General features: G+C 40.0%; 1 protein-coding gene across 1 annotated transcript in view; it reads left to right on the forward strand.

Moving 5' to 3' along the window:
- The window catches only part of cpt1a2b (carnitine palmitoyltransferase 1A2b), a 54,399-nt gene that overhangs the window by 28,571 nt on the left and 13,274 nt on the right, over positions 1-12,554 (forward strand). The gene's annotated exons all lie outside the window — the stretch shown is intronic.

Here is a 12,554-nt window from a genome sequence, read left to right on the forward strand (position 1 = left end):
TTATCCTCACTAGGGTCATGGGGGGTGCTGGAGCCTATCCCTGCTGACTCGGGTGAAGGCAGGGGACACCCTGGACAGGTCACCAGTCTGTCACAGGGCTACATATACAGACACACAATCACACTCACATTCACACCTTCGGACAATTTAGAGTAACCAATTAACCTCAGCATATTTTGGACTGTGGGAGGAAGCCGGAGTACCCGGAGAAAACCCACGCATGCACAGGGAGAAACATGCAAACTCCATGCAGAAAGATCCCAGGCCCACCCCAGGGATCTTCTTGCTGCAAGGCGAAAGTGCTAACCACTACTCCACTGAGCAGCCCCAAAGCTGGACTCACATCAGTTTAAATTAAAACAACCACAAACTTTCATTTCAATTTTCCTCTAAAAAAAGAAGTGAGTGTCAGTTGAAATATGAAACCATAGCAGTAGTTGTGACCTGACTGAGTCATCGTCCTCTGTGGTGACAGGGTAGCAGGAACAACACTGTACTCAAGGAACTGTAGTGCAAATAAGTATTCTGATCAGAGATGTGGGTCGGGTTTGATCAAAAGACCTGCTTTGTGGATATAATATTCCATCTTCTGAAATTTTTGCCTTCTAGAAAAATGTGTTCGCTTATTTCGTTCACTTTTCAATACCTGTATTCCTGTATCATAGCTTGCCACCCACTGACATCCTGAGAGAGAGGAAGCCAAACATTTTTAATCCTTATCAACTTCCACAGGCCGCGGTACAAGGCAAAGGAATCTGCTTTCACTTATTCTGTCACACATGAGCACAGTGTGTAAATGAAGGTGAACCCTGCCACATTAGCGTCTCTAAACCTACCTTTGGTTCACTTCCATCAACTTCTCTCTGTCACTGTCAGTACCAGAGAAAGCTGAGCATGATATAATGAGTTAAATGTAAGTTTAATTGTATTTGATTACACTAGCTTGTGCATAATTAATATTTTTACTCCTCCAATGAACGGTGGAATTGTGACGATCGGCGTACGTTTGTCAGTTTGTCTGTCAGTCTGTCTGTGTGCAGCATTACTCAAAAACAGATGAACTGATTTGGATGAAATTTTCAGGGAAGGTCAGAAAGGACCACCTGATTACATTTGTCAGCGATGCCGCTTAAAGTCTGGATCCACGGATTTGTAAAGATTTCTGTATCATTGCGAGATTGCGACGTGGCGTCACTGTAACCATGACAACAAGTGAACACTACCTCAGCAGCCTGCTGATGATCACATGATTGTGATCCTCTACAAATTAGGGCTGGACCCGAATATCTGAATATTCGTTCGCTACAGCGGTGTACGGATATTAATTTTGGTATCCGAATATTCGCCCCCCCATCGGATGTTACCGGGCAGAACAAATATTCGGCGTTACTGTCTTTCCTCCGCCTTCGCCCACATCGGCTATATCAGCTCATCTCATGCTGTGATCAATAAACATATACACATATGTCTATGTGATCACCCACTCCTCCCCCAGACGAAAATATTCGGGGCTGTTCTTCCTTCGCCTTCGGCCACTTCGGCTCATCCCGCTGTGTTCGGCTCATTTCGGCTCCTCCATTCGTGTTTGTAAACACCACCCGAATGGCCGGGTTGCTGCCGACTCTGACATCACGCTTCACTTCGTTGCATAAACACAAGACAAGATGCTGAAGACCCTCCGCTGTTTGGGAATTCTTCAGTTTACTGAACACAAAACAAAGGCAAAATTTGGACCCGGGAGACCAGATGAATGGATCTGAATATTCGGGCCGCCACAAGCCCCGCCCCCCCTGTTCGGACGTTAGGGGGCGGAATGAATATTCAGATATTCGTTTTAATAGGGCCCAGATATCCAAGAGGCCAGAAACCACTATTTGGGCCAGCCCTACTATAAAATCCACTACTGTAGACTTATCGGGACTCATCCGTCGGAAATGATACAAGGAACAATTGATTTATTTGTGAGGATGTTTGAGAGTCCCATCAATTCCGCTGGGCCACTACATATTAGGTCACGTGACTCGGTATCCGTTCATAACCTACACATGCCGGTGCTCAGCGCATGGTCATTTGTTTGTGGGAAATCATATTAAATGACCACATTCTACGTTGCCGTGACTTCTGGCATGAATTTTTTCAAGATTTCAGCCGTCGGAAATGATACAACTGAGGCGCCTTGGCAATGCTTTTCTTATTACATAAGCCATCACCCTCCCTCAAATTCTTTCCTGTTTAAAAGTTTAAAATACCAAAACCCATGAAACCCAGCAAAACAGTAAATGGGTTTGACTTTAAAATCATTTCAAAGCACTTTAGTGATTGGGATTTTTGGTTGTCTGCACAGAACACCTGATGCAATTTTTCAGAATTATTTTTAAAGATTTCGTCAGATAGGAGCAGTGAGGAGAGACAGGAAGTTAGAAAGAGAAAGGGTAATGAGACACTGTTAATGTCCTGCCAGCTGGGAAACCAAGTAATGACTCACTGCTGAGGACACGTGCCCAGTGCTCCGCTATCAGATCGTCATTAACTGGCTGTTTAGGAGAGCTGCTCCATCAGGGAGTAAGATAAGTTTTAAACTAGAGTGCTGTGTGGGTAGCTCATTTGGCAACCATCCGGCATGTGTCACGTACCCCTCAATTCCATTTAGTCCAGACAAGCTGTTCAGCTCTCAAGTGGCTTTGAGGTGGATGAGGGAAACTTGTGCCCATTTCATGCACAAGTAGGTGGTGAGCTTTGATTTTTGTACAGTTTTTGGTGGTACAAATGATGACGATAGAGCCCAATGTTTAGGTCCAGGCTGTAGGTGAGATGGCAAACCATATGTGCGCTGTAGCAGAAGGTCTGACTGCTGCACTGCAATAGCATTTTGGCACCGCAGCATTTTGAGTACAGCGATACAATATACAAGTTTTAGAAATGTAGTGGAGAATGAGCAGTTTCCTCAGCATATTTTGGCACAGCAATAAATTGTTATGCTGCTGATGGAAAATTCCATTCTAGCAGCTTCATGTTGGGGTTTGTTCAGGGCCATCCTCTGCTGAAGATCGTATCCCCCTCTTGGCTGTAGTATTCTCTTATATAATATCTCTCTGCCACTGTGAATAGCAACTGTTCTATCATTACTTTCTCATTATTTCAGGTAGAGTAATCCGCTACTGACACTGCTAAAACGTCTGTCATTTTTCCTGCTGCTGTGGTATGAAGTTCTTCTTTTCTCTACTGTTCTTGATACAAAATTGGACATTTTTGGGGTATCAGTTAAACACAGTTAACAGTTAAGTGAATCTGGCTAGGACCACTGATGAAAGCAACCTTTACAGGAAAAAACAGCTGTTTGAGATTATTCCTGTTGCTTCTGTCTTTTAATGTCATCTAAAACTGACAACATGAAGATTTAATCAGTGCTCTGTAGGTGTCAGACCGTCTTGTATCTGAAAACGTCTCTTTTGAATAGCGGCCAAAGCATTATTGTGAGGTCTGTTGTAGAAATCATAAATGGTAATAGTTTTGACATTGAAGTTTAAGGATTAAAGATTAATTTCCAACTTCTATTTGCAGTTATCTTGTCAATAAGATAATTACAAAGTTGTGGAAAGACTCATTTCCTGTTGGTATGTCATCGTGGAAGAAGACAATGAGCGAGAAGGCTGGAAAGAGCTGTGAGCAGGAAGTGACATAGAGGGTGTTGTCAAAAATAAAAGTAAATATTTAAAGATTCCTTATTGTGGTACCATAATATTTAAATATGAGTCCTCAAGGAAGCTGTCTGGCACAATCCAGTGCTCCAAAGGTCGCACATTCTTCTATTCTTATCACCAATGACCTCTGAAACCGATTAAAGCTTTCCTCATTCACACACCACGGCAACGGAAGTTCACCCACTGGTGCAATATGTGTCACGAACAGACTGCAGTACATAAGAGTAAATTTAAAGTAACATTGCAGTGAAAATAAAAAAATTCCCTATAGAGGAAGCGTAGGCAAGGAGGGAAATCATGTCACTGCCTGGACAAAATCCCAGTTCATTATTGTGATGGAGAGCTGTAAATTGCATATTTTTACTTCAATTTAGCGTGTGATATCGGAGACTAAACAGGATATGAATTGCTCTTATTTCTTTATCAGTAACTTCAGTGTTGATAACTAGTGATTAAAAGGGTTTGAAAAAGACTTTATCGAACCCTCGCTACATAGGCCTCTTTTCCACCAAACTGGTTCCAGTGCTAATTCGGAGCCAGAGCCTAACTTGGCACCAGTTCTTTTTGTTTCTACCGACTAAGCACCCGCTCCAGGCTCCAAAAACTGATGCTTAGCAAGCACCAGCTCTTTGCTGTGCCAGAGCTAAGCACGGAGTACGTCAAGGTTACGGTGACCAACAGTCAATGGCGAAAAGACAGAACTGCCATTTTTAAACAGCTGAGCTCGTAGAAGTATGGTGGTCACCAAATCCAAGCAGCAGTGATCTGAGGAGGAGACCTAGTACTTCCTGCCTCACAATTAACCTTAAGACCATCTATAAAGATACACATCGATATTATCATCAATTTACTGCATTTGTTTAACCAATATGTAATTGACTTTATAGTCAAAGCTAAATAGCCAGGCTAACGATAATCCGTTCACTGTTAACAATGTAAACATCTTTGACAATTACCCGTCTTCTCAACCGTAGTCACCGTTGCTTGTGACTGCGATGAAGACCGGTAGCTACTAACAGTTTGATTATTTGCTTCTGGATTGCAATGCAGGCTTGCAAAGTCAGGAACGGCACTTTCATGGTCACGATGCGTGAACGTTGTTGAACGGCTACACATGCAGCGACGTACTGATGTTTTACGGTGACGCAATGACGTGACTCTAGCTTGGCTCCTTGCCAGTGGAAAAGGAAACCGGTTCTTAGGACGCAGTTTGAGTCAGCCAAGCACCAGCACCGAACTAGCACCAAGCCCTTCTTGGTGTAAAGTAATAGAAGCCACAGGATGTTAATTTTAGCTCTGTGTAATCATTTAATATAAAAGGAATTCTTAAGGATATCAACAGCTTGTTTTAGCTCATCACGTCATTATTGAAGTGAAAGTACACGGCAATAAAAACTTTATGCCAACTTTGCAGGGAATAGTTATTGTTTAAAAAAGGTAAATTATTAAATTGCAAGGGTCCTCCAGGGGTAAGTCTCTATGTGACCACAGTTGTTTTTGCAAGAAGTTCATTAGTTCAAAGTAGCTTTGAAGAGCTCAGTAACTCGTCACACTCTGCAGCGGAAATTGCAGGGCTTATTGCCACCCGAAGCAGATGCATTAGTGTCAACTGGGAATGTTTCACAATTCGTTAGCAGACTTTTTTCTTTTCATAAGTCATTTGTATTGAAAATATGCTGATGATGTGTTGATGTATTGACGATAAATGCTCTGCGTAGTAAAACATTGCACAAGCAGGAAGCTGATACGTCTGAGAAAGCTTGAAAGAAACCTTTTGGCATGTTCAGGCAGAGGACCAGGTTATGTAAGCAGAGAGGGGAAATATTTCAGTGTGTAAAAATACGGGTTGGATGGGCTGATGTTGATGTTCTTGCATGAGAAGCACGGTTAAAAAAAAAGTGATGGGTAGCGGAAAGAAACAATGCGTGGAGGTGAAAAAGCAGGAGTGGGTGAGGGCGTGTTTTTAATTACAGGAAATGATAAACATGAGCTGCTGAACATTGATCTGAATGGTAAGGATTTACTGTTTAATCACTGATTTAATGAATGTCTACAATCTCATCCTGTGTGTGTGGTTTATGAGTGAAGAGGACGAATAAAAATCCCCAACAGTGATGCAAGTTTGAAGCTATTTCCAGATTGAAACCAGAAACCCACACTTCCTTCTGAAATTAAAAGAAGCTGAGTGTGTAGTTCACCTTAACTTCACTGGTACACTTGGCTTAAAAATAGTCACAATATATATCAAGAAATACAGTGCTGTGCAGTATGTCTGCAGTTCGAGTGAGAGTTTCAGTTAGTTTAAATGGTAACCGTTTAAAACAAATAAGTAAACAAACCTCCACAAACACGGTGTGGACTGAGAGGTGGTTTCCGATATCAAAAGTCCCACATGTCACTGCTGTGGCATGTGATCTATTCAGACCTTAGAGAGCAGGCTGAGGGGATGGACTGGGATTTCCCTGCACTGTTCTCTGAGCTGATGGGACTTCATAGCCCACTGCTTCCACATTTGACGATGTTAGGTTCATAAATCTGCTACTAAACAAACAGAGGAACAATAAACAGAGAAGTAGAAATGAGATTCAAGTCATTGTGTCCAGTTCTTTTTTCCAGGTCATGTTTGATAAGCGCTTATCTCAATGTTTGTAGTGTTTCGACTTGAAAAGTGTCTGGGAGCTTATCGCACAAAGGCCCAGCTCATCTGCAGTAAATAATGTGTTAATGTATTTTAAAAACAAAGGGTGTCAAACTGATTTTAGTTCAAGAGTCACATTCAGCCCAGTTTGATCTTAAGTGAGCCCGGACCAGAAAAATTACAGCATATAAACCCATAAACTCCAAAGTTTTCCCTTTGTTTTCGTGCAAAAAGTATGTTCTTCAAATGTTCACATTTAATGAACAAAACATTATGAACAATCTGGAATTTCTTCACAAAAATGAATCAATTTCAGCATAATATGCCTCATTTATCATTTACACATTACAATTTACAGATCACAGTGTGTCTACAAAGCCACAAAACATATAGTCATGATCAAAACAACAACAGTCGGACAAGAAAAGAAAAAAAAACAAAACTCTGGAATTCTCTCCCACCAGACATCCGCAACATTGTTTCTTTACCTCAGTTCAAGTCAAGGACTCAAAACTCATCTGTTTAAATCTGCATATTCATTGTAATTTCATTGTTTCTTTAACTGTGTGTTACTTTGTCTGATTGTTTTATTTATTTACTGTTTTATCCTCTGTAAAGTGACCTTGGTGTTGTGGAAGGCGCTGCCAAAAAAAATGTATTATTATTATTATTATCAAAAAACAAGACAATATCACAAAAATGAGACACAAAACAACAACAACAAAAACAAAACAACCAAGAATGAGACAAACGACACAAAACAAACAGTAAAGGCGAAATTAGGCAAAAAGTTACAAGTGCCAAAAAAACAAAAGCGAGACAAAAAATTACACAAACGAAATAAGTGAGACAAAAAAAACACAAAACGATGCATAAAACAATGATAAAGCGAAACACAAATGAGAAAATAAGACAAAAAAATGCAAGCAAGACAAAAAGGAAACAAATGAAAGAAACAAAAACATGAGACATATGACAAAACTCAAGACAAATATTACAAAAATGAGACACAAAGCAACAAAAGAACAATGAACAATCTAGTATTTTACTGTATGATCAAAACAACTTGTCCAGAATTATTTTAAATTGATACTTTTACAAATTTGCAGTCTGCAGTTTAATGTCTTCTCTGGTAATTTTTACTCTTTACAAATCATCCCACGGGCCGGATTGGACCCTCTGGAGGGCCGGTTTTGGCCCGCGGGCCGCATGTTTGACACATCTGCTATGATTCATAATTGATCAAGACATTTCTCAACCAAAACAAATAACATTTACAGCTTCTCATTTTCAAGGATTTTCTATTAGTGCCTTGTTTTTTGTGAGTAGAATAGGTTATTTAGCCTTTGGCTATTGATAAAACTTTGAAGCCATTCATCAAGTAAATAATGCTCTAAAGGTTATACCTCTGAATCATTAAACCTGCTGGCATGTTTTCATTTTTCCGAAAGCCAAAATTACACCATTTATCAGATGCAGAACTGTGATAACAGAAAGAAAAAACTGTGTGATGTTCCAACTCTGCACCTCCATTGGGAGCATTAATCTACGCTTAAAATTCTTAAGGCTCAAAAATACAATATAGTGATGCCAGTTGTCCACAAATGATCAAAAGGAAAATAGGAATTTTCGGAACTCATCTCTTCCCTTCGCCTTCGGCCCACGTCGGCTCATCCCGCCGTGTTCATCGGCTCATCTCGGCTCCTCCATTCGTGTTTCTTACCACCACCCGAATGGCTGGGTGGCTGACGTCACGCTTCACTTCGTTGCATAAACACAAGACAAGATGCTGAAGACCTCCGCTGTTTGGGAATTCTTCAGTTTAACTGAAGACAAAACAAGGCAGTGTGCAAAATTTGCGTCCAGGATACCAGACGAATGGATCCAAATATTTCGGGCCGTCTCCGCACATCGCCTTCTAACCCTTTCTGTTGTTTATAGGAGCAAAATTCATCTTTGTGACTGAGTGAATAATGAAGAAGTCCAGACTGAACTTTTCTCTTCGCTCTAATAGTGCTGATTAAGAACCGACACCATCACTTTTGAGGTGATTTTTCATGGTGGTGGAGTGGTTTCTAAATGTTAACGGACAAGACTGAGGAAGCAAACACCCTGGACTCAAATCAAACAACAGCAAACTGAACAGAGGAGGTTCATGTCCTGTCTTTGTCAGAGGGTTGCGTCAGTCATACAGCAGCAGATTAATGAATGTATTCGTCCCAGTCTTGCTCTTGAATGTTCTATAAATAACAACTGCATAGGATGTGAGAGGGCATGAAATCAAACTTCCGAGACTGAGTTACACACGTGGACAAAATTGTTGGTACCCCTCAGTTAAAGAAGGAAAAACCCACAATTCTCACTGAAATCACTTGAAACTCACAAAAGTAACAATAAATAAAATTTATTGAAAATTAAATAATCAAAATCAGCCATCACTTTTGAATTGTTGATGAACATAATTATTTAAAAAAACAAACTAATGAAATAGGGCTGGACAAAAATGATGGTACCCATACTTAATATTTTGTTGCACAACCTTTTGAGGCAATCACTGCAATTAAACGATTTCTGTATTTGTCAATGAGCGTTCTGCAGCTGTCAACAGGTATTTTGGCCCACTCCTCATGAGCAAACAGCTCCAGTTGTCTCAGGTTTGATGGGTGTCTTCTCCAAATGGCATGTTTCAGCTCCTTCCACATATGTTCAATGGGATTCAGATCTGGGCTCATAGAAGGCCACTTTAGAATAGTCCAACGCTTTTCTCTCAGCCATTCTTGGGTGTTTTTGGCTGTGTGTTTTGGATGGTTGTCCTGTTGGAAGACCCATGACCTGCGACTGAGACCAAGCTTTCTGACACTAGGCAGCACATTTCTCTCCAGAATGCCTTGATAGTCTTCAGATTTCATCGTACCTTGCACACTTTCAAGACACCCTGTGCCAGATGCAGCAAAGCAGCCCCAAACATTACTGAGCCTCCTCCATGTTTCACCGTAGGGACAGTGTTCTTTTCTTCGTGTGCTTGGTTTTTGAGTCTATGAACATAGAGTTGATGTGCCTTACCAAAAAGCTCCAGTTTGGTCTCATCTGTCCAAAGGACATTCTCCAGAAGCTTTGTGGCTTGTCAACATGCATTTTTGCAAATTCCACTCTCGCTTTTTTATGAGTTTTTTTCAGCAGTGGTGTCCTCCTTGGTCGTCTCCCATGAAGTCCACTTTGGCTCAAACAACCACGAATGGTGCGATCTGACACTGATGTACCTTGGCCTTGGAGTTCACCTTTAATTTCTTTGGAGGTTGCTCTGGGCTCTTTGGATACAATTCCAACGATCCGTCTCTTCAATTTGTCATCAATTTTCCTCTTGCGGCCACGTCCAGGGAGGTTGGCTACTGTCCCGTGGGTCTTGAACTTCTGAATAATATGAGCCACTGTTGTCACAGGAACTTCAAGCTGTTTAGAGATGGTCTTATAGCCTTTACCTTTAAGATGTTTGTCTATCATTTTTTTCGGATGTCCTGGGACAATTCTCTCCTTCGCTTTCTGTTGTCCATGTTCAGTGTGGTACACACCTTTTCACCAAACAGCAGGGTGACTACTTGTCTCCCTTTAAATAGGCAGACTGACTGATTATGAGTTTGGAAACACCTGTGATGTCAATTAAATGACACACCTGAGTTAATCATGTCACTCTGGTCAAATAGTTTTCAATCTTTTATAGAGGTACCATCATTTTTGTCCAGGCCTGTTTCATTAGTTTGTTTTTTTAAATAATTATGCTAATCAACAATTCAAAAGTGATGGCTGTTTTTGATTATTTAATTTGCAATAAATTTTTATTTATTGTTACTTTTGTGAGTTTCAAGTGATTTCAGTGAGAATTGTGGGTTTTTCCTTCTTTAACTAGGGGTACCAACAATTTTGTCCACGTGTGTAAGTACTAAAGGAGTGGACTTTGCTCCGACTACAGACTTTACATTGACTCACATCTCTCTCAGCGATAATTTAAGGTGTGTTTAATGGGTTGAGTCATGGAAATGTTCCTCTGTGCCCCTATGTAGATATTCCATTAAAAATCAGCCATTTCCAGCTAGAATAGTCATTTACCACATTAACAATGTCTTCGCTGGATTTATGATTCATTTAATGTTATCTTAATGGAAAAAAGTGCTTTTCTACAAAGATAAGGACATTTCTACGTGATCCCAAACTTTTGAACAGTAGTTTAGGTATAATATAGATATTTCTGTCGGTGGTGTACATAATATATCTAATTCGTTACAGGGAAAAGTGAATTTTCCACACACAAACACAGCCTGGCTGCAGATTGAATCAGTATGCCCAAATTTTACTCTACCGAACAATAGATTCTTTCCTCTGACCTGCTTTCACTACCACTCCCTTCCCGTTCCTTAAAAATTCTCAGCCCAAACAGTTTGTTCACAACAATCCAGTGACACTTACCAAGTCTTGGAAGATTAAGGGGTGCTTTCCAAAACAACAATTCATGGTTCCTTTTTTCTTCTTTTGGTAATAAAAAAAACCTTGCAGCAAAATTTAAATCTGTTATCTGTCCAGGTAAAAAAACAACGTGGAGAGGGCAAACTGTTCCACTCAAATGTCCACATGAAGCGTCTCCTTCATGCTCATCATCTGTCTGATAGTCGTCTCACACCTGCTCTTTCCCCATATTTACAACACATTTCCCTGCTATTTTGTTGGACTCTCATATCTGCAACTTGAAATTCATTTGACCTTGACTTATAATTCATTTCCAATGACACATTTATAAATTCAGGGAAAAACCAAAACAAAGAGGGAGGTAAATATTGTTCTGACCTGCCCTGCTCTCTCTGATCAATTTCTGCTCTTGGATGTCAACAAGTTGTCTTACCAAGGTAGTTACCAGTTTAGTTTCTTCCTTAACTCAGTTCAGTACCAAACTTGAATCAGCTTGTTTGTTTGCATCGTTAGTTAACATCAGGAAAGAGTCACGTTGACGCATCCGATGTCGTTTCAGATCGGAAAACGCTTTTTTTTTTAACCCTCATGTTGTTCTTACCAAAAAATGTTGTTGCCTTGTTTGAAAAAAGTCCAAAAATTCAGAAAAAAATTCCCCAAATTTATTTAAAAAAAAAAAAAAAAAAGGTAAATCTTCAGGAAGAAAATTCCTGAAAAGTTTCCTTCAAGAGTTTTATTTTTTAAATAAAAAAATCCCCAAATTTGACTGCGAAATTCACTGGATTTGTTTTTCTGAATGTTCTTAAACATTTTTTTAATTTGTTTTTTTCCAACCAAAAAACGTTCAAAAATTTTCTGAAAAATTTTTGAAAACGTGGAAGTTTTCACTGTGAATTTTTTTTTTTCCACATTTTTAAAACTTCAAAATGGGTCAATTTGACCTGAAGGATGACAGGAGGGTTAAGTGAGTTTTTTGGTGGATTTCCCAGGTTTTGATCAGCTGGTCAAACAGCCACCTATTACTATCACCGCTTGCTAACATCAGTATGCTGGCACTCTCTTTCTTAGTGTTGCCGTCATTGTGCCAAAGTCTCACAGAGATGCTAGCATGTCAACACGCTAATAGAGGACGAAACTCTTCAGCAAATATTGCAGACAAAAAGGAAGTAAATTATTATAGTATTTTGGAATTTCAGTCAAGTCAAAGTGAATTTATTTATTTCTCTTTCCAATACCCACCTTACATTTTAATGCCCATGTGCCATTTGCGTCGACGCCTGGCCCTGGATTGAGAGCCCGATTGTCACAGTGTGTGGTAACTGGGTGGATTGTATAACAGTTTATCTCGAATGTTTTAAGCACATACTCACATGAAAGTGATCCTAGATGCCGATTGCTTAATGATCCGTTGCTGTAGTAAACCAGATGCTGAATATACACCAAATATTTACAGCAAAGCACTACGCTTATTTGTTCTTTGCCTTCATGTAAGAAAGGGTGTTACATTAGGAAGAAAGCTCAAATTGCAGCTTATGAATGGTGAGAACATGTGAACTCTGTTGAGGCCACAACCCTGAAACATAATATTTTACTACCTATCTAATCTCAGTCAAATCATATGTAACACTTGTTTTGAAAATCGCTGTGTTTCTCTAGTGTGGTTTTCCCTTTGGGCGGCATTAATTACAACAGGACTGACAGTTGCACACTCTGTTTCTTCTCCTACCAGCAGAATATGCCAACGATGTGACGACACA

This window comes from Acanthochromis polyacanthus, chromosome 21 (genome assembly GCF_021347895.1).
Source record: "Acanthochromis polyacanthus isolate Apoly-LR-REF ecotype Palm Island chromosome 21, KAUST_Apoly_ChrSc, whole genome shotgun sequence".
Lineage (NCBI taxonomy): Eukaryota > Metazoa > Chordata > Actinopteri > Pomacentridae > Acanthochromis > Acanthochromis polyacanthus.